Raw genomic sequence first — 19,921 nt, 5'->3', positions numbered from 1 at the left:
TACTACCGACATTACTGCTGCTACAATTGTGAGTACTGCTACAATGACTAAAGCCATTAGGACTACTGCAATTACTACCCCAACCATTATGTTTACTACTAGTACTGTGATATGGACTGCTATAACTACTACTGGTGTTTCCACAAATGTTGCTGCTGCTACAAAAGCTATAGCAATTAGTACCACGACACCTGTTACTGTCCTTATTACAACTACACCAACTCTGATGACTAACAGCAACGACGGCCACTAAAATTACTGCTACTGTTATAGCTACGGCTACTACAGAATGCCAAGAGCTGACTCGCTGGCAAAGACCCTGATGCTGGGAGGGATTGAGGGCAGGAGGAGAAGGGGACGACCGAGGATGAGAAGCCTGGATGGCATCACCGACTCGATGGGCATGATTTTGAGTGGACTCTGGGAGTTGGTGATGGACAGGGAGGCCTGGTGTGCTGCAGTTCATGGGGTCGCAAAGAGTCGGACACAACTGAATCGACTTAGCATGCATTGCAATAGCACAGAAGAGACCTTTTATGGATCCAGACTCACTTCCAAAGTTGGCATGGGCAACTGGGGGTTTATAGCCAACGAGCAGGTAGGGGTCAGTTGATGGAAAAAAGTCACTGGTTGGGGGACTTGTGCCTAAACTGACCTCACAGGATTCCTGCCGAGGGCTTGGGCAAGGTGACGAGACACCATTTGGGGTTGGTGGGGCACGAGGAACCCGACCAGATGTCGAGACAAACGGACACAGAGTCAGCCAGACAGGGTCTGGAGGAGCACGCAGGCGCTTCCACATTTATGAACAGGGTGACCTGCAGGACACTGACTCAGGCATCCGGCTTCAATATTCTCATTTACAATTAATGGCCAGGGATTCCCCGTGTGCTCCAGTGGTGAAGACCCTGCTTGCCAACGCAGGGGACACAGGTCCCATCCCTGGTCCGGGAAGATCCCACATGCCGCTGGGCAGCTAGGCCTGTGTGCACCAACCACAGAAGCCCATGTTCCCTGCTGGCTCTGCGACAATAGAAGCCACTGCAAGTACAGGCATTCCACTGCACGCAGAGGCCGAACACGGCAACTGCAGACCAGCCGCCACTCTCCTCTGCAACCAGAGAAAAGCCCGCAGAGCAATAAAGACTCGGCACGGCCAGAAATAAATAAAAATGATTTCTCCAAACGTTCTTGACAGAGGAAATCCTGAGTTCTCATCACATGGACAAAAATATATATATAAAAAGGAATCATGTCGTCCACAAAGTAGCTCATGGAACGCACACACTCTTTGGTCACACGGACAATCACGCTCACCAGGAACCGATTCACCGATTCTAGAGGTGGCGTGCGAGTTTAGTCTCTGCCGAATTGGATCACCCTGCTTCCACTTTTGGTGGATTCGTAAAGTCAAGAGACTCTCCTGAGTTTCTGAAATTATGAAAAGGATAAAACCATTTCAGCAGATTCATGGAGGGTTGCATCTCTTTCCCAAACAACTGTAAATTTTTTTTTTTTTTTAATTTTTGTAGCACATGCCAGTTAAGGGGATTTTAGCAAATACTATAATTATTAATATTTTACTTACTTATTTGGCTGTGCTACATCTTAGTTTCAGTATGTGGAATCTAATCCCCTGACCAGGGATAAAACCTGGGCCCTCTGTATTGGGAGTGTGCAGTTTTAGCCACTGGATGACCAAGCAAGTAAGTCCCCGAATACTTTAATTCTTAAGATAGATTTCAATTCCAAATTTTCATGTGAGAAGACCTGTCCCCCTTTCTGTTGTTTGAACTTATCAAGTCATGTGTGACTCTCTGCAATCCCATGGACTGTGGCCCACCAGGCTCCTCTGTCCATGGGATTCTCTAGGTAAGAATACTGGAGTGGGTAGCCATTTCTTTCTCCAGGGCACATTCCTGACCCAGGGATCGAACCCCCAACTTCTGCTTAGCAGGAACACTCTTTACCACTGAGCAACCTGGGAAGTCCTACCCTACTTTTATTTCTTAATTTATTTATTTAATTAAAAAAATTTTTTTTCCCACCCTACTTTTAAATGCCACTAATTTACAGAGGAAAGTAGCAAACACATAATGATCAACTTTTTTTGATTTTGTCCCTCAGAGAAGAATATGCAGATTATTTTGTCATCATTAGAAAATCCTATTAAAAATATTTTATCCCTGTTCCAGAGCTTGAAGGATCTGAAGACAAGGATGACTTGGCTGTGACCTGATTATTGCAAAACTTTAGCAAATCATAATCTGTTTCTGCTTCCTGTTTTTTGATATTTTTGAAGTGTGGATTAAGAACCAAACCCTCTTTACTCTTTCTAACTGCTCTGTAGGCAAAAAATATGCATAATGCAAAGAATGTTTGATTTAGGGCATAAATCTATCTGGCTGGATATTCATTAGTTTATTTAGAAGCTGGTTTCCTCTCCACACCCCAAGTCTGCAGCACACCCCAGACTGTAAGATGTTGTTGTTCAGTCACTAAGTCATGTCCGACTGTTTGTGACCCCATGGACTGCAGCATGCCAGGCTTCCCTGTCTATCAACTCCTCCCAGAGTTTGTTCAAGCTCATGTCCATCGAGTCAGTGATGCCATCCAACCATCTCATCCTCTGTCGTCCCCTTCTCCTCCCACCTTCAATCTCTCCCAGCGTCAGGGTCTTTTCCAGTGAGTCAGCTGTTTGCATCAGGTGGCCAAAGGATTGGAGTTTCAGCTTCAGCATCAGTCCTTCCAAAGAATATTCGGGACTGATTTCCTTTAGGATGGACATGTTGGATCTCCTTGCAGTCCAGGGGACTCTCAAGAGTCATCTCCAGCACCACAGTTTCAAAGCATCAATTCTTTGGTGCTCAGTCTTCTTGATGGTCCAACTCTCACATCCATATATGACCACAGGGAAAACCATAGCTTTGATTATACAGACCTTTGTCAGCAAAGTGAGGTCTCTGCTTTTTAACACACTGTCTAGGTTTGTCTTAGCTTTCCTTCCAAGGAGCAAGCATCTTAATTTCACAGCTGCAGTCAACGTCCACAGTGATACTGAATACAATATTGTCAATTGTATTAACTATTCTGAAAATTATTTTAACACTACTTTGGGAGTAAAAGATAATTCTACAGTCGCTTCACTGTGGAATTTTTAATAATGATTTTTTTCCCCCTCATCAATGCTTGGCAGTCCAATATCACTGTGTCATTTCTTGCAGCTGAGATGAAATGAAGTCAAACCCATATTGGTTCTTCTGTTACTCTTATCTTTCCATGAGCACTTGTAGAGTTTTTTTTTTTTTTTTTTTAATCTTTTGGACAATGCTACCAGAACACGTGCAGAATTGGTTTTCTTTCAAATTTGCACAGAGAAGTCGGTATGTAGTCATTTTTCTATTTCTTGGCTTCCAACGTTCATCTTTCATTGTTTCTACAGTTAGTGTTTCTGGGCTATATAGCCCATATTCCTTTGTAGGAAATCCTGTTTCCAGTTTGGCTTTGGTGAATATTCTCCATGTCTCTAAATTGACGTTTTATCCCCTGAAGCATCTGAAACTTTGCTCTGCATGCTGGAAACATTTCTTTCCTCCTCGCTTTTCTCCTTCACCAAAAATTGATTTCTCACCGTGCAAAGTGCCTGCATTCCTACTTTATAAACTCCGAGGCTATGTTTATCTATTTCGTGCACACTACTGTGTCTCTGTTTATTTCTCAGGATCAAATACCCCAATTTTCTCTGAATCTCAAAGATTTTTAAATCACATTTTTGTTATGAAAATCTTTTCTTTCCATAGTTGGAATATACTCAGCTTACAGTGTTGTGTTCGTTTTGGATGTACAGCAAAGAGATTCCATTACACATATATTTTTCAGATTCTTTTCCCTTATACATTATTACCGGGCACTCAACACAGGTTCTTGTTCTATACAGAAGGACCTTGTTAGTTGTTCAGTCGTGTCTGATCTTTGTGAACCCGTGGACAGTAGCCATCCAGGCTCCTCTGTCCATGGGATTCTCCAGGCAAGAATACTGCAGTGGGTTGCCATTCCCTTCTCCAGGGGATCTTCCCCACCCAGGGACTGAACCTGGGTCTCCCGCACTGCAGGCAGATTCTTTACCATCTGAAACACCAGGGAAGCCCGTATATATATCGGTGTGTGTTATCTATTTTACATATAGCAGTGTGTATATGTCAATCCCAAACTCCTAATTTACCCCTGCCTCCTTTTTTCCTTCTTTTTCAATTACTCTGGTTTGTATTTTATTTGGTTTTGGGTCAGGAAGATCCCCGGGAGAACAGAATGGGAACCCACTCCAGTATTCCTGCCTGGAGAATCCCACGGACAGAGGAGCCTGGCGGGCTACAGTCCATGGGGTCACAGAGAGTCAGACACGACTGAGTGACTAACACTTTTTATTTTGCCCCATACTTAGCAATATGTATAGTGAAATACCTTCTGTAATTTTGGTATCGGAGTGACACCCAGACCATTTATTTAAGGGCATGCATGACGTTGACTTCTCCCTCTTTGAAACCCTTATTAGAGATTTTAATTGGAGATTGAATGTGAAGCAGGGAGTCACAGTCTTGATTAAAATGTGCTCTATGAAATCAGCCTTGGGGGATGGACTGCTTCTCAGGGAGAGGAGAAGACGGAAGGCCTCCTGGTTGGGGGTGGGGGAGGGCGAGATTCTGCTTGAGGAGACGGGAGGCAGGTGAGACCGGTCACCCCCTCCCTCATCTGTCTAACAAGCTGCTCCTTTTAGATGCAGGCCCTGGGAGGTGTGGAGAGACTCCCGGTGGGGACAATTCCTGCTCCCAGGGAACCTCTATTGCAACAGGAGGAAGAAGCAGTGAGTGACAATAACAAGGGCCTCCCCTGGTAGCTCCACACTAAAGAATTCCCCTGCCGGTGTAGGAGACCCGGGTTCGATCCCTGGGTGGGGAAGATCCCCTGGAGGAGGGCATGGCAACCCACTCCAGTATCCTTGCCTGAAGAACCCCATGGACAGAGGAGCCTGGCGGGCTGCAGTCCACGAGGTCGCAAAGACTCAGACACAACTCGGAACTAAACAACAACAACAAAAAGAAGTTAAGGGCTAAAGCATGCGATATGTGTCTTAAGGAATTAAACAGATGGTGGGAGAGTTCCCTGTGAATGGAAAAGTCTGGGTAGATCTAAGGGGGTGATGCTCATCTTTAAAAATAATTTTTTTTATTGGAGGGTAATTGCTTTACAATCTGTCCGTTTCTGCTGTACAATGAAGTGAATCAGCCATATGTACACATGTGTCCCTTCCCACTTCAGCCCCCCTCCCTCCCCGATCCGCTCCTCTAGGTCATCACAGAGCCCCGAGCTGAGGCCCCTGTGCTAAAGAGCAGCTTCCTATTAGCTGTCTGTTTTACCCACGGTGGTGTATAGATGGGGAGACAGTGGAAACAGTGTCAGACTTTATTTTGGGGGGGGCTCCAAAATCACTGCAGATGCTGACTGCAGCCATGAAATTAAAAGATGCTTACTCCTTGGAAGGAATGTTATGACCAACCTAGACAGCATATTAAGAAGCATAGACATTGCCAAGTCTCCCGAATTGCAGGCAGATTCTTTACCATCTGAGCTACCAGCGGAAGCCCAAGGATACTGGAGCGGATAGGATGTCCCTTTTCCAGGGGAATCTTCCTGACTCAAGAATCGAACCGGGGCCTCCTGCATTGCAGGCAGCTTCTTTACCATTGACCTACCAGGGAAACCACCCCCTCCCCTAAAGGTGCTTTTTCTAAATCTGTTAAAATAATGACACAGATGTGCTGGTGACCACTGGTGCCCGATGCTTCTCTTACATTGAGAAAACAAGTGAGGATGAGATGAGTGGACAAGGTCAACGGACATGATGGTTAGTCACCTGCAGACCCCACCTGGTGTGAAGGTGGACTTGCTGAAGTTGCCTAATCGCCACGTGGGTTCATCCTGGGAATGCCCCTGCATATGCACTGCCGTGTCTGAATGCTGAAGAGGTCACCACCAGGACTCACGGGGAAGGTTGTCAGCCCTTCACCTGAACGACCTGTGGTTTCTTCACAAATAGTCTGTGCGGTAGGATCTGCCCAACGCTCCTCTCCTGTGAAATAGCCCGGCTCTGAGACACAGCAGAGACCTCCGCGGCGCTTAACCCCGAACCGCTTTCTGCAGCCTCATGAGACCTGAACACAGGGTGGGGGACGTCATCACGCTTCTGCACTGACCTGCTATCCTGTTATTTCACCTCCGCCACAGACACGTGCTGCCTGACTCAGATAGGTTTACAGGATTGGAGGATTAGATGTTTCACCTACGGACCATTGGGTTGAAATCCACTGGCAGAGGTAGCAGAGGCGATCATCTTCGGTATCTTAACCAGTTGTGAAGACCCGTGTTTTCACCTGAAGGTCGAGCTTCTCTTCCACCTGGAAGAGAATTCTGCCTTCTAGCTGGCAGAATTCACCTTCTTTTAAACGTGGTGTGTGTGTGTGTATATATATATTTATAGGAGATGCAAGAGACACGGGTTTGATCCCTGGGTGGGGAACATCCCCCGGAGAAGGAAACGGCAAGTTCCTTCTAGTTGGCAGAATTCACCTTCTTTTAAATGTGCTGTGTGTGTGTATGTATATATTTCTGCAGTCACCTGCTATTCTGTTATCCTGCGATCCCTGGTCTGTGAAGATCCCACATGCCACGGAGCAACGAAGCCCATGCGTCACAGCTCCTGAGCCCGGGGGCCCTAGAGTCCATGCTCTGCAACAAGAGGAGCCCTCGCCACGAGAAGCCAGCTCACCGCAACTCGAGAAAACACCCTTGGAACCATGAAGACCCAGTGCCGCCATAAATAAATAAATACAATGTCTTTTTTTTTTTTTAAAGAAAGAATTCTTCCTCTCGAGTCCCGACCAGCTTCCCTGTTCCCCACAGAACATATTCTTCCAACGATGAGGCCATTTGTTCTCCTTTCTCCCGAGAGGAAACATGTGACCGTCCATGCGTTTGGCCGACCGACACGTGGCAATCCCCATTTACCCGTCACAGCTCGGCCGGCTCTACGTGACTGAGCGGAAGCTGGCTCTGCGGGCTTCTGCCCACCTGCGGGGCAGCCTCACGGAGGCTCTGAGGAACACGGGCTCTGTTGAAGGCTGACTTTTCTAGGAGACACGGAGTCTCCACTTTCCAGGAACTAGCCAGTGAGTGCCAAAGAACTTGGACAGCTTTGCTGAGCCATTTTGATTCCCGCTCCCCCCCCGCCTTTTTAAAAAAATAGTCACTGTGGTGAGCTATTCATAATATAAAATATATCATTTTAACCATTTAAAAGCATACAGTTCAGCAGCATTAAGTACATTCACAGGGTTATGGAACTCACACCACCATCCATCTCCAGGACTCAACTGTTCTCCGAAAACTGAAGGGGTTGCCATTAAATTGTAGCTTCCGAGTGTCTGCCAAGCAGCATCGTCCTGTCCTTTAAATCTGACTTCTCCAGGGAGCACACATGAGTGGACCCATAGAGTATCTGCTCTCCTGGGTCTGGTCTATTTCACTGAGCATAATTCCGAGATGGCTCAGCGGTAAAGAATACGCCTGCCAACGCAGGAGATGAGGGTTCGATCCCTGGGTCGGGAAGACCCCCTGGAGGAGGGCATGGCAACCCACTCCAGTATTCTTGCTTGGAGAATCCCACGGACAGAGGAGCCTGGCAGGCTGCAGTCCATGGAGTCTCAGAGTTGGACAGGACCGAGCAATTAGACAACAACCAAGTTCTCAAGGTTCATCCACATCGTTAGCGTCTGCTGGAATTTCCTCCCTCTTTAAAAGTAAAACTCGCTCAGTCCCGTCTGACTCTTTCCGATCCCGCAGACTGTAGCCCGCCAGGCTCCTCTATCCATGGGACTCTCCAGGCAAGAACACTGGAGTGGGTGGCTGGGTCTCCCACATTGCAAGCAAATTCTTTACCATCTGAGCCTCCAGGAAAGCCTTTTTAAAGGCTGAGTAATATCCCCTTTATGGGTGGACCACCTTTTACTTATAAATTCATCCCTCCTTGGTTTGTCTGCACACTTTAGCAGTTGTGAACAGTGCCTCTATGAACATAGGTGTGTGAATCTTTCTTTAAGACCCTGTTTTCTGTTTTATTGGAAGCTCAATGTTCTCTCTGCTTTCGGGCAGAGTTGATATGGCTCAAAAGGAGAACGTGAAGTTCGTATCTCCTCACAGGTCCTCATCTCAGGGCACCATCGTCCCGATACCAAAACCAAAGATATCTGCAAAGAAAATTACAGATCCATATCACTGATGAACATAAATGCAGAAACCCTCAACAAAATACTAGAAAACAGAATCCAATGACATGTTAAAAGGATCACACACCATGATCAAGTGGGATTTATCGCAGGGATGCAAAGATTCTTCTGTATGTGCAACATAAGTGTGATACACCATATGGACAAGTTAAAGAATAAAAACTGTGCGATCATCTCAATAGAAGGAGAAAAGGCTTTTGACAAAAGTCAGCACCCATTTATGATAAAATTCTCCAGAGAATGGACACAGAGGGGACCCACCTCAATGTAATAAAGGCCACATATGACAAACCCATACCCAAGCTCATCTTCAATGGGGAAAATCTGAAAGCATTTCGTCTAAGGTCAGGAACCAGACAAGGATATCCAGTCTCACCACCTTTATTTAACAGAGTTTTGGGAGGTCCTAGCCACAGCAATCAGGGAAGAAAAAATAAATAAATAAAAGGAATACAGATTGGAAAAGAATAAGGACAGTTGCCACTCTTTGCAGATGACATATTACTGTACATAGAAAACCCTAAAGATGACACCAGAAAAGGACTGAAGCTAATCAATGAATTTGGCAAAGTTGGAAGGTTTGGAAAAGACACAGAATTCAACCACAGAATCGCTTCCATTCCAATACACCAACAACAAAAAATCACAAAGAGGAATTAAGAAAACATTCACCTTTACCATGAGAGCAAAAAGTAAAACATCTAGGAATAAACCCAACAGAGGATGTAAAAGTCCTGTACTCAGAAAACTGTAAGATAACAGACGAAAGAAATCAAAGATGATGCAGATGGACAGACATACCGCATTGTTGGGTTGGAAGAATCAATACTGTGAAAATGACTACACCACGCAAAGCAAGCTGATCAAGTTACCGATGGCATCTTTCACAGAATTAGAACAGATGACTTCACAATTTGTAAGGAAAGGCAAAAGACTCCACATAGCCAAAGACATCCTGAGAGAGAACAACAGAGTTGGAGCAATCAGGGTCCCAGACCTCAGACTATACTACAAAGCTACAGCTTATCAAGACAGTAGGGTACTGACACAAAAATCGAAAGGTAGAATAATTGCACTGGACCGAAAGCCCAGAGATGAACTCACCCACCTAAGGTCACCTGATGTACAGCGAAGGAGGCAAGAATATACAATGGAGAACAGACAGCCTCTTCAGTAAGTGGTGCTGGGAAAGCTGGACAGCGCCACGTAAAAGAATGAAATTAATGATCAAACACTCCCTAACACCATACACGAAAATAAATTCAAAATAGATTAAAGACCTAAATGGAAGGCCAGAAGGTACAAAATTTGTAGAGAAAAACAGAGGCAGAACACTCTTTGATATATCGCGGCAAGATCTTTTCTGACCCACCTCCCAGAGTCGTGAAAATAAAAACAAACATAAACAAATGGGACGGAATTAAGCTTAAAAGGTTTCACCCAGCAAAGGAAACTGTAAAGAAGACGAAAAGACAAACCTCACAGTGGTAGAAACTATTTGTAAATAAAGCAACAGACAAGGGATCAATCTCTGAAATATAAAAACAGCTCGTGTGCATATATATAAAAAAAATAAGTAGCAAAAAAACAAAACAAACAAACAAAAAAACAGTCAAAAAATGAGTGGAAGACCTAAACAGACATTTATGCAAAGAAGACATACAGATGGCTAACAAACACATGAAAAGATGCTCAACATCACCCATTATCAGAGAAATGCAAATCAAAACCACAATGAGGTACCATGACACGCCAGTCAGGATGGCTGCTATCCAAAAGTCTACAAGCAATAAATGCTGGAGAAGGTGTGGAGAAAAGGGAACCCTCTTACACTGTTGGTGGGAATGCAAGCTAGTACAGCCACTATGGAAAACAGTGTGGAGATTCCTTAAAAAACTGGAAATAGAACTGCCATATGACCCAGCAATGCCACTTCTGGGCATACACACTGAGGAAACCAGATCTGAAAGAGACACGTGCACCCCAATGTTCATCGCAGCACTGTTTATAATAGCCAGGACATGGAAGCAACCTAGATGCCCATCCGCAGATGAATGGATAAGGAAGCCGTGGTACATATATACCATGGAATATTACTCAGCTGTTAAAAAGAATTCATTTGAATCATTTCTAATGAGATGGATGAAACAGAGCCCATTATACAGAGTGAAAAGCCAGAAAGATAAAGACCAATACAGTATACTAACACATATACATGGAATTTAGAAAGATGGTAACAATAATCCTATAGGCAAAACAGAAAAAGAGACACAGATGTACAGAACAGATTTTTGGACTCTGTGGGAGAAGGTGAGGGTGGGATGTTTCAAAAGAACAGCATGTATACTATCTATGGTGAAACAGATCACCAGCCCAGGTTGGATGCATGAGACAAGTGCTTGGGCCTGGTGCACTGGGAAGACCCAGAGGGATCGGGTGGGGAGGGAGGTGGGAGGGGGGATTGGGATGGGGAATACAGGTAAATCCATGGCTGATTCATGTCAATATATGGCAAAAACCACTACAATATTGTAATAGGCCTCCAATTAAAAAAATAAATTAATAAAAAAAAAAAAGAAGTGGTACCTATATCCGATGGACTATTACTCAACCACAAAAGGAACAAAATTTGGTCACTTGCAGAGGCGTGTGTGGACCTGGTGAAGACCCAGTGTGTGGACTTGCAGAGTGAAGTCCCGTCAGAAAGAGAAAAACAAATATTGTATACTAACACATATATGTGGACTCTAGAAAAATAGTACAGATGAACTTATCGCAAAGCGGAAATGAAGACACAGATGTCGAGAAAAAACATGGACATCAATCAAGTGGGGGAGGGGGGAAGGGGCGGGATAAATTGGGAGGCTGGAATTGACACTTTTACACTATTGATAATCTGTGTAGAATATATAACTAATGAGAACCTACGGTATAGCTCAGGGGACTCTACTCCACGCTGTCATGATCTAAATGGGAAGGTACTCTTAGGTAGAGACTCCCAAGGACAGAGGAGCGTGGCAGGCTACAACCCATGGTGTCTCAAGAGTCGGACATAACTTAGCGACTAGCCGCCATCATGTATGTGTGTGTGTATATATATTCAATATATATATATACACATTGAATTGATTCAACCTGCTATAGAGCAGAAACTAACGCAACAATGAAACCAACCCTACTCTAAAAAATTAATTGGGAAAGAAAAAGTATGAAACACTGATGAAAGAAACCAAAGATGACACAAACATATGCAGAGATAAGCCACATTCTCTGATTGAAAAGAAAAGAATATTGTGAAGATGACTACTACCCAAAGCATGCCCATCCAATTACTCACGGCATGTTTTTTCACAGAGTTAGAACCGAAAAATTTACAGTTTCTATGAAAACACAGGAAGGCTCTGATTGGCAAAGGCGATCTTAAGAAATGTGGAGCTGGAGGGAACTGGGTTGATTTCAGACTATACTACGAAGCTACATCCATCAAGAAGGTATGGTACCGGCACAAAAGCAGAAGTATCGATTGATGGTACAAGAGGAAAAGTCCAGAGACTAACCCCCAGCTGTGGTCACCCAGTCTCTGACAAAGGAGGCAAGAATATACAATGGAGAAAAGACAGCGTCTTCCATAAGCGGGGCTGGGAGGACTGGACAGCTACACATCAAAGAAGGCAATTCCTGATGCAACACTCGCTAACGCCATACCAAAAAATGAACTCAAAATGAATTGAAGACCTAAATGTAAAGACCAGACATGAAAAACTCTTGTAGGAAAACGCAGTCAGAACATTATGTCTTTGTTTACTCATCTCCTAGAGTCATGAAAATAAAACTAAACACAAACAAATGGGACCTAATTAAACTTACAAGCTTCTGCAGAGAAACGGAAATCATGAACAAGGAAAAAAGGACAACACTCAGGATGGGAGAAAATACTTGTAGCTAAAGCAACTGACATGAGATTAATTTCCAAAATATAAAACAGCTTGGGAAAAGTGAAGGGGAAAGTCGCTCAGTCGTGTCTGACTCTTTGTGACCCCGTGGACTGTACAGTCCATGGAATTCTCCAGGCCAGAATCCTGGAATGGGTAGCCTTCCCCTCCTCCAGGGCATCTTCCCAACCCGGGGATCAAACCCAGGTCTCCCACATTGCAGGCGGATTCTTTAGCAGCTGAGCTATGAGAGAAGCCCAAACAGTTCATGGGTACTTATCAAAGAAATCAAATACCAAAAGCAAAAAACAAAAAACCCACTCCACAAACAATCCAATCAAAAAAGACATTTCTCCTAAATAGACATTTCTGCAAAGAAGACATATAGATGGCCAAACACATGAAGAAATGCTGAACATTACTCATTATTAGAGAAATGCAAATCAAAACTACAATGAGATGCCACCGCACTCTTTAAGAGGGAGGGGATATATGTGTACATGTAGATGAATTATGCAGTTGTACCACAAAAAGCAAGACAGCATTGTAAAGCAGTTATCCTGCAGTCAAAAAATGGACTAAAAATGTTAAAGCCAACTGTTCTGTAACAACTGTACTATAAAGAAAGCTGAGTGTGGAAGAATTGATGCTTTGGAACTGTGGTGTTGGAGAAGACCCTTGAGAATCCCTTGGACTGCAAGGAGATCCAACCAGTCCATCCTAAAGGAAATCAGTCCTGAATATTCATTGGAAGGAATGATGCTGAAGCTGAAACTCCAATCCTTTGGCCACCTGATGGTGACGAACTGACTCACTGGAAAAGACCCTGATGCTGGGAAAGATTGAAGGCGGGAGGAGAAGGGGACGACAGAGGATGAGATGGTTGGATGGCATCACCGACTCAATGGACATGAGTTTGAGCAAGCTGTGAGACTTGCTGATGGACAGGGAGGCCTGGCGCGCTGTGTTCCATGGGGCCGCAAAGAGTCGGACACGACTGAGCGACTGAACTGAAGTCATGGAAGGAACCTCAGTGTACACATCAGATAAATGGAAAAGAAAGATGTGCCACATACACACAGTGGAATATCACTCAGCCACGAAAAGGAACAAGATCTGGTCATTTGCAGAACATGGATGGACGTAGACACTGTGATACAGAGTGACGTAAGCCGGAAAGAGAAAAAGAAATATCGCGTATTAAGACACATATATGGGATCTAGGAAAATGGTCGTGATGAACCTATTTGTAGGGCAGGAATAGAGACACAGATGTGGAGAAGAAGCACAGATTCCAAAGGTGGAGTGGATGATGGGATGAACTGAGAGAGCTCTGATACATATACAGCACCATGTGTAAAACAGACAGCGAGCGGGAAGCTGATCTATAGAACAGGAAGCTCAGCTCAGGGCTCTGTGATGACCTCGAGGGGCAGATGGGGGTGGAAGGGAGGCTCTAGAGGGAGGGGGTATATGTATACATTTGGCTGATTTACACAGTTATACGGCAGAAACTAACACAATGTTTTAAATCAACTATACTACCATAAAAAAAAAAGAAAAAAGTTTGCTACTGGAACCAAAACAGAAATACAGACCAAAGCAACAGGATGCAGGGTCCAGAGATAAATCCACACGCTTATGGCCACCTAATCTCATTTGAAAAGACCCCAATGCTGGGAAAGACTGAGGGCAGGAAGAGAAGGGGACGACAGAGGATGAGAGGGTTGGATGGCATCACCGACTCGACGGACATGAGTTTGGGTGGACTCTGGGAGTTGGTGATGGACGGGGAGGCCTGGCGTGCTGCGGTTCATGGGGTCGCAGAGAGTCGGACACGACAGAGCAACTGAACTGAACTGAATCTGTTGACAGAGGAGACACAGATAGACAATGGATAAAAGCCAGCCTCTTTGATAAGTGGTGCTGGGAAGACTGGTCAACGACGTGGAGAAGAATGAAACTAGAAACACCGAATATACAAAAGTACTCATCCTAACACCACACACAAAAAATAAACTCAAAACAGATTAAATACCTAAACGTAAGGCCAGACACTATAAAACTCTTAGAGGAAAATGTAGGCAGAACACTCTGACTTAAATGATAACAGTTTTTTTTTACCTATCTCTTAGAGTAATGAAAACAGAAACAAACATATACAAAGGGGACCTAATTAAACTTGAAGTGAAGTGAAGTGAAGTTGCTTCAGTTGGCTCTGACTCTTTGCGACCCCATGGACTGTAGCCCGCCAGGCTCCTCTGTCCATGGGATTCTCCAGGCAAGAAATACAGGAGTTGGTTGCCATGTCCTTCTCCAGGGGATCTTCCCGACCCAGAGATTGAACCTGGTTCTCCCACACTGCAGGCAGACCTTACCTTTGCGCCACCAGGGAATTCCAATTAAACTTACAACACAGCAGAGAAACAGAAGACAAAAAGACAACCTTCGAAATGGGAGAAAATATTTGTTAATAAAGCAATGGACAAGGGATTCACCTCCAAAATGTAAAACAACTCATGGGCATATACAAAAAAAAAAATCAAATATCAAAATGAATCCAAAAAAACCCAACCAAGAAATGGGCAGGACGGCTATAGAGACACGTCTGCAAAGAAGACGCAAAGATGGGCAAACACATGAAAAGATGCTCAGCATCACTCATTATTACGGAAATGCAGGTGAGGACTATATTAACACACCACCTCACTCCTCCGGAGGGAGGGGATATCTGTATACATACAGAGGATTCATGTATTTGTGACGCAGACACCAACAGAGCACTGTAAAACAATTATCCTCCCATTTTAAAAAATGTACTGAAAAGACTAAAGCCGATCACTTTGCCAAATAAATAACGTGAGATCAAGGTACGGGGTGAGGACTGGGAGTCTACGCTTAGCAGATGCAAACTAGTACATAGAGAATTGATAAACAGTCCGAATATATAGAACAGAACTATACTCAACACTCTCTAATAAACCATCACGGAAAAGAATATGCAATAAAATGTACATACACACACACATATATATAAACGCATTCTGTTTCCTGGCATTATATTATATATATATAATGAATCACTTTGCTATATACAGCAGAAATGAACACAGAATGGTAAATCAACTATACTTCAATAAAATACTGTAAAAAGTGAAGGAAGAAAAACCAATCAAAAAATGAGCAGAACTCTGAAACAGGCATTTCTCAGTAGAAGACACGTGTCTGTTAGTCGCTGAGTTGTGTCCGACTCTTTGAGACCGCATGGGCTGCAGCCCGCCAGGCTCTTCCGTCCGTGGGATTTTCCAGGTAAGAATACCGGAGTGGGCTGCCATTTCCTTCTCCAGTAGAAGACAGACAGACCGCCAACAATCGCAGAAGATGTTCAACAGAAAGGCAAACCAAAACTGCAACAACGTTTCACGCCCCCCGTTGGTCAGATAGCTGTCTAAAAAAGAGCTACAGGCAATAAATGCTGTAGAGAGTGTGGAGCAAAGGGGACCCTTCCGCACAGCTGATGGCTGCGTATTCTCAATAGGTTCAGCCACTATGGAGGAAAGGATGAAGGTTGCTTCAACAAGTAAAAACAGAACTACCATAAGATCCAGCGATCTCACTCCTGGAACGTATCGACACATGAAACTCTTAATTTTAAAAGACCCATGCAACTCCCCGTGTTCATAGCAACGCTAGCACGGTAGGCAGGACGTGAAGACCACATCAATGCCCATCGACGGACAGATGGGTAAAGAAGCTGGGGCACATATATATACAATTGAATATCAGCCACAAAAACAGGAATGAAAGTGGGTCATTGGTGGTGATGCGGATGAAGCTCGAGTCTGTTATAGAGAGTAACACAAGAGCATAAAAAATAGTGAATAGTAATGCATGCACGTGGAATCTCATCAGCTTCCCTAGTAGCTCAGACGGTAAAGCGTATGCCTGCGATGCAGGAGACGCAGGTTTCAGCCCTGGGTCGGGAAGATCCCCTGGAGGAGGGAAAATGGCAACCCACTGCAGTATTCTTGCCCGGAGAATCCCATGGACAGAGGAGCCCGGAGGGCTACGGTCCACGGGGTCGCAAAGAGTCAGACACGCCTGAGCGATTCACACACACGTGGAATCTAGAAAAACGGAAGCGATGAACATATTTGCGGGGTAGGGAGAGAGGCGCAAACCCGGAGGGCAGACGTGTGGACTCAGCGGGGGGAAGCAGAGGGTGGGAGGGGCTGAGACAGCAGGGCTGACGTCTGCACTCTGATGCACACACACCACCGCGCGTGAAGCAGATCAAGAGGGGGAGGCCGCCGCAGGGCACACGGAACTCAGCCTGGGGCTCTGGGATGACCCGGAGGGCTGGGCTGGGAGGCAGGCGCCAGATGCAGGGGACGGAGGAAGGCATGTGGGTGTCAGCTGCTCACTCGTGTCTGACTCTTTTGCAACCCCATCAACTGTAGCCCGCCAGGCTCCTCTGTCCGTGGGGTTTTCCCAGGCAAGAACGCTGGAGTGGGTTGCCATGCCCTCCTCCAGAATATCTGAATCCAGAGAGCTTATTCACACTGTTGGATCGCGGAAACAGACACACTTCTGCAAAGGCAACCAGAACCCAGTGGAAAAACAGATGAAAACCTACGAAAGCCGATTGTCTTGCAGAGAAAAATGTAAGATGAGGTAAGGGAGGGAAGGATAGGCACTCTGCGGTCAGCAGATCTACAACGGTGTACAGAGAATGGATACACCCTGGGACCCCCCACTGTACGGCCCAGGGATCTAGATTCCATCAGCTCAGCTCAGTTCAGTAGCTCAGTCGCGTCCGACCCCACGGACCGCAGCACGCCACGCCTCCCTGTCCATCACCAGCTCCCGCAGCTTACTGAAAGTCATGTCCATGGAGTCGGTGATACCGTCCTGTGATAAAAGATAATGAAAAAGAATATGGAAAAGCACGCGTGTGTGAACAAAAGTATCACTATGCTACACAGCAGAAACTAACCTGAAATGGCAAACCAACTACACTTTGTTAAAAGAAACTTAAAAGTTAAAAAAAAAAAAAAATACTCAAACCAACGAATCAAAACAAAAAAAAATAAATGGGCAGATGACCTAAATAGAGATGTCTCCAAAGAAGACAGATGGAAGATCAAGAGGCACATGAGAAGATGCTCAACATCACTCATTATTAGATGAATGCAAATCAAAGCTACAATGAGGTATCACCTCACAGAGGTCAGAAAGGACATCTTCAAAAAAAATCTACAAGGAGTAAATGCCGGAGAGGGTGTGGAGAAAAGGGAACCCTCCTACACGGTTGGTGGGAATATAAATTAGTGCAGCCGCTGTGGAGAACAGTAAGGAGGCTTCTTAGAAAACTGAAAATACAACCACTAGATATGCGACCCGGCAATCTCACTCCTGGACACACACCCAGAGAAAACGCTTCATTCAAAAAGATCCTTCGTCCCCAGTGATCACAGCAGGGCTAGTCACAACAGCCAAGAGACGGAAGCAAGCCTAAGTGGCCACCACAGATAAACGGCAAAGAAAGGAGTGGGCCATACTTACCATGGAACATGACCCAGTCACGAGAAGGAGGAGAATCTGGTCATTTGGAGAGACGTGGATGGCCCCAGAGATTCTCAGAGCGAAGTAGAAAGAGAAAAATAGATATCGCGTGTTAATGCGTGCATGTGGAATCTAGAAAAACGGTACAGATGAACCTGTTTATAAGGCAGGAAGGCAGACAGAGATGCATGAACGGGCGGGGAGGGCTGGATGAATTCAGAGGGTTTCACGGACATGTACACACGACCATGCGTAGAAGGGATAGCCGGCGGGCAGCTGCTGTCTAGCACACGGAATCCAGCTCGGGGCTCGGTGATGACCTGGAGGCGTTGGATGGGGTTGGGAGTGGGGCTTAAGAGGGAGGGGGTACATGTATGCCTATGGCTCATTGCGGAACTCACAGCGCACTGTAAATCAACTATACTCGGTAAAAAACTAAAAAAGGAAACGCAACGACAACAACAAGAAAAGACAGCGTGCTCCTGGCATAAACAATAGAAATACAGACCAAAGGAGCAGGATACAAAGTCCAGAGATAAACCCACATACCTACCGTCAACTCATCTCTGACAGAGGAGGCAAGACTATACGATGGAGAGAAGACAGTGTCTTCCCTAAGTGGGGCTGGGGAACCTGGACGTGTAAAAGAAGGAAAATTGGGACACTCTCTAAAATACCATTAAGCAAAAAATAAACTCAAAATGGATCAGAGACCTAAATGTAAGGCCAGAGAGTACAAAGCTCCTAGAGGAAAACGCAGGCAGAGTACTCTGTGAGATAAATCATAAACCCAGCTACGAGAGTAACGAAGGTGAAAACAAAGAGACGAAAACAGTTGGGATCTAATTACACTGAAAAGCTTTAGCAGAGCCAAAGGAGACCGCAAACAAGATGAAAATATCTACAAAGGAGCCACGAACAGAGGCTTCGTCTCTAAAATATACACAAATAGCTCACACAGTTACACAACGAAAAAACCAAACGACCCGGTCAAAAAACGGGCAGAAGGCCTAAACAGACGTGTGTCTCCAAAGAAGACACACAGGTGGCCGGGAGACAGATGAGAAGATGCCCAACACGGCTCATTATCAGAGAGAAACGCAGATCAAAACTACACTGAGGTAGCAGCTCACACCAGTCAGAGCGGGACCATGGTTTGAAAACTGACCGACGGTAAAGGCCGTGGGAGAAAGGGACCCCTCCCGCGCTGTTGGTAGGAATCTAAATTGTAGCCTCGCTGCAGAGAACACTGTGGGGGGTTCCTTAAAACATTAAACGCTGCCATAGGAAGCAGCAATCCAACTCCTGAGTGTACACCCAGAGGAAAAAAACAGAATTCAAAAAGACGCACGCACCACCCCGCCAACGTTCACTTCAGCGCTATTCACACTTGGCAAGACAGGGACCCAACTGAAGTGCCCAGAGACACTGGGATGGGTTAAGAATATGGGGCACAAATACAAATAAGAAAGCAGGGAGGCTCCAGACGGAGGGGATAAATGTACATGCACATGGCGGAATCACTTTGTTCTACAGCAGAAATTACAACATTGTAAAGCAACTCTGCTTCAGTAAAAAATAAATCAAAGGGGGAGAAACAAAAAAAGACAGGATGGTTTTGGCACAAAAAAAAAGAAATACAGACCCAAGGAACAGGATACAAAGTCCAGAGATAAACCCCACACATTCAAGGTCATCTCATCGCTGACAAAGAAGGCAAGACTATACAATGGAGAAAAGACAAAGTCTCTTCCATAAGTGGGGCTGGGACAATTGGACAGCTCCATGTCAAAGGACGGCATTACAACACACGCTAACACCATAGACGGAAATAAAATCCAAATGGATTTAAAGACCATAGTGGAGGGCCAGACACATTAAAACTCTGAGAGGGAGACTGAGGCAGAACATTCTTTGTTCATACACTGCGGGTAGATCTTTTCTAAATCCACCTCCTACAGTAATGAAAATAAAAGCAAGCCAAATAACCAAATAGGACCTTTTTTTTTTAATTTTTGAAAGTTGCTCACTCGTGTCCAACTCTTTGCGACCCCATGGGCTATACAGTCCATGGAATTCTCTAGG

At 45.0% G+C, this 19,921-nt stretch overlaps 1 long non-coding RNA gene across 1 annotated transcript; it reads right to left on the bottom strand.

Annotated features, from left to right (window-relative positions):
• Positions 1 to 5,712: 5,712 nt before the first annotated feature.
• On the bottom strand, positions 5,713 to 19,863 carry LOC122689455. Its single transcript, XR_006339817.1, has 3 exons — positions 17,837 to 19,863; positions 17,149 to 17,182; positions 5,713 to 8,300 (listed from the first exon to the last, which is right to left on the bottom strand). It is a non-coding gene; the product is annotated as an uncharacterized LOC122689455 (long non-coding RNA).
• Between the last annotated feature and the right edge of the window lie 58 nt (positions 19,864 to 19,921).

Source organism: Cervus elaphus, chromosome X, assembly GCF_910594005.1.
Source record: "Cervus elaphus chromosome X, mCerEla1.1, whole genome shotgun sequence".
NCBI classification, from domain to species: Eukaryota; Metazoa; Chordata; class Mammalia; order Artiodactyla; family Cervidae; genus Cervus; species Cervus elaphus.
The sequence above is the reverse complement of the archived record's forward strand: the minus strand, read 5'-3'. Positions and strand labels throughout refer to the sequence as shown.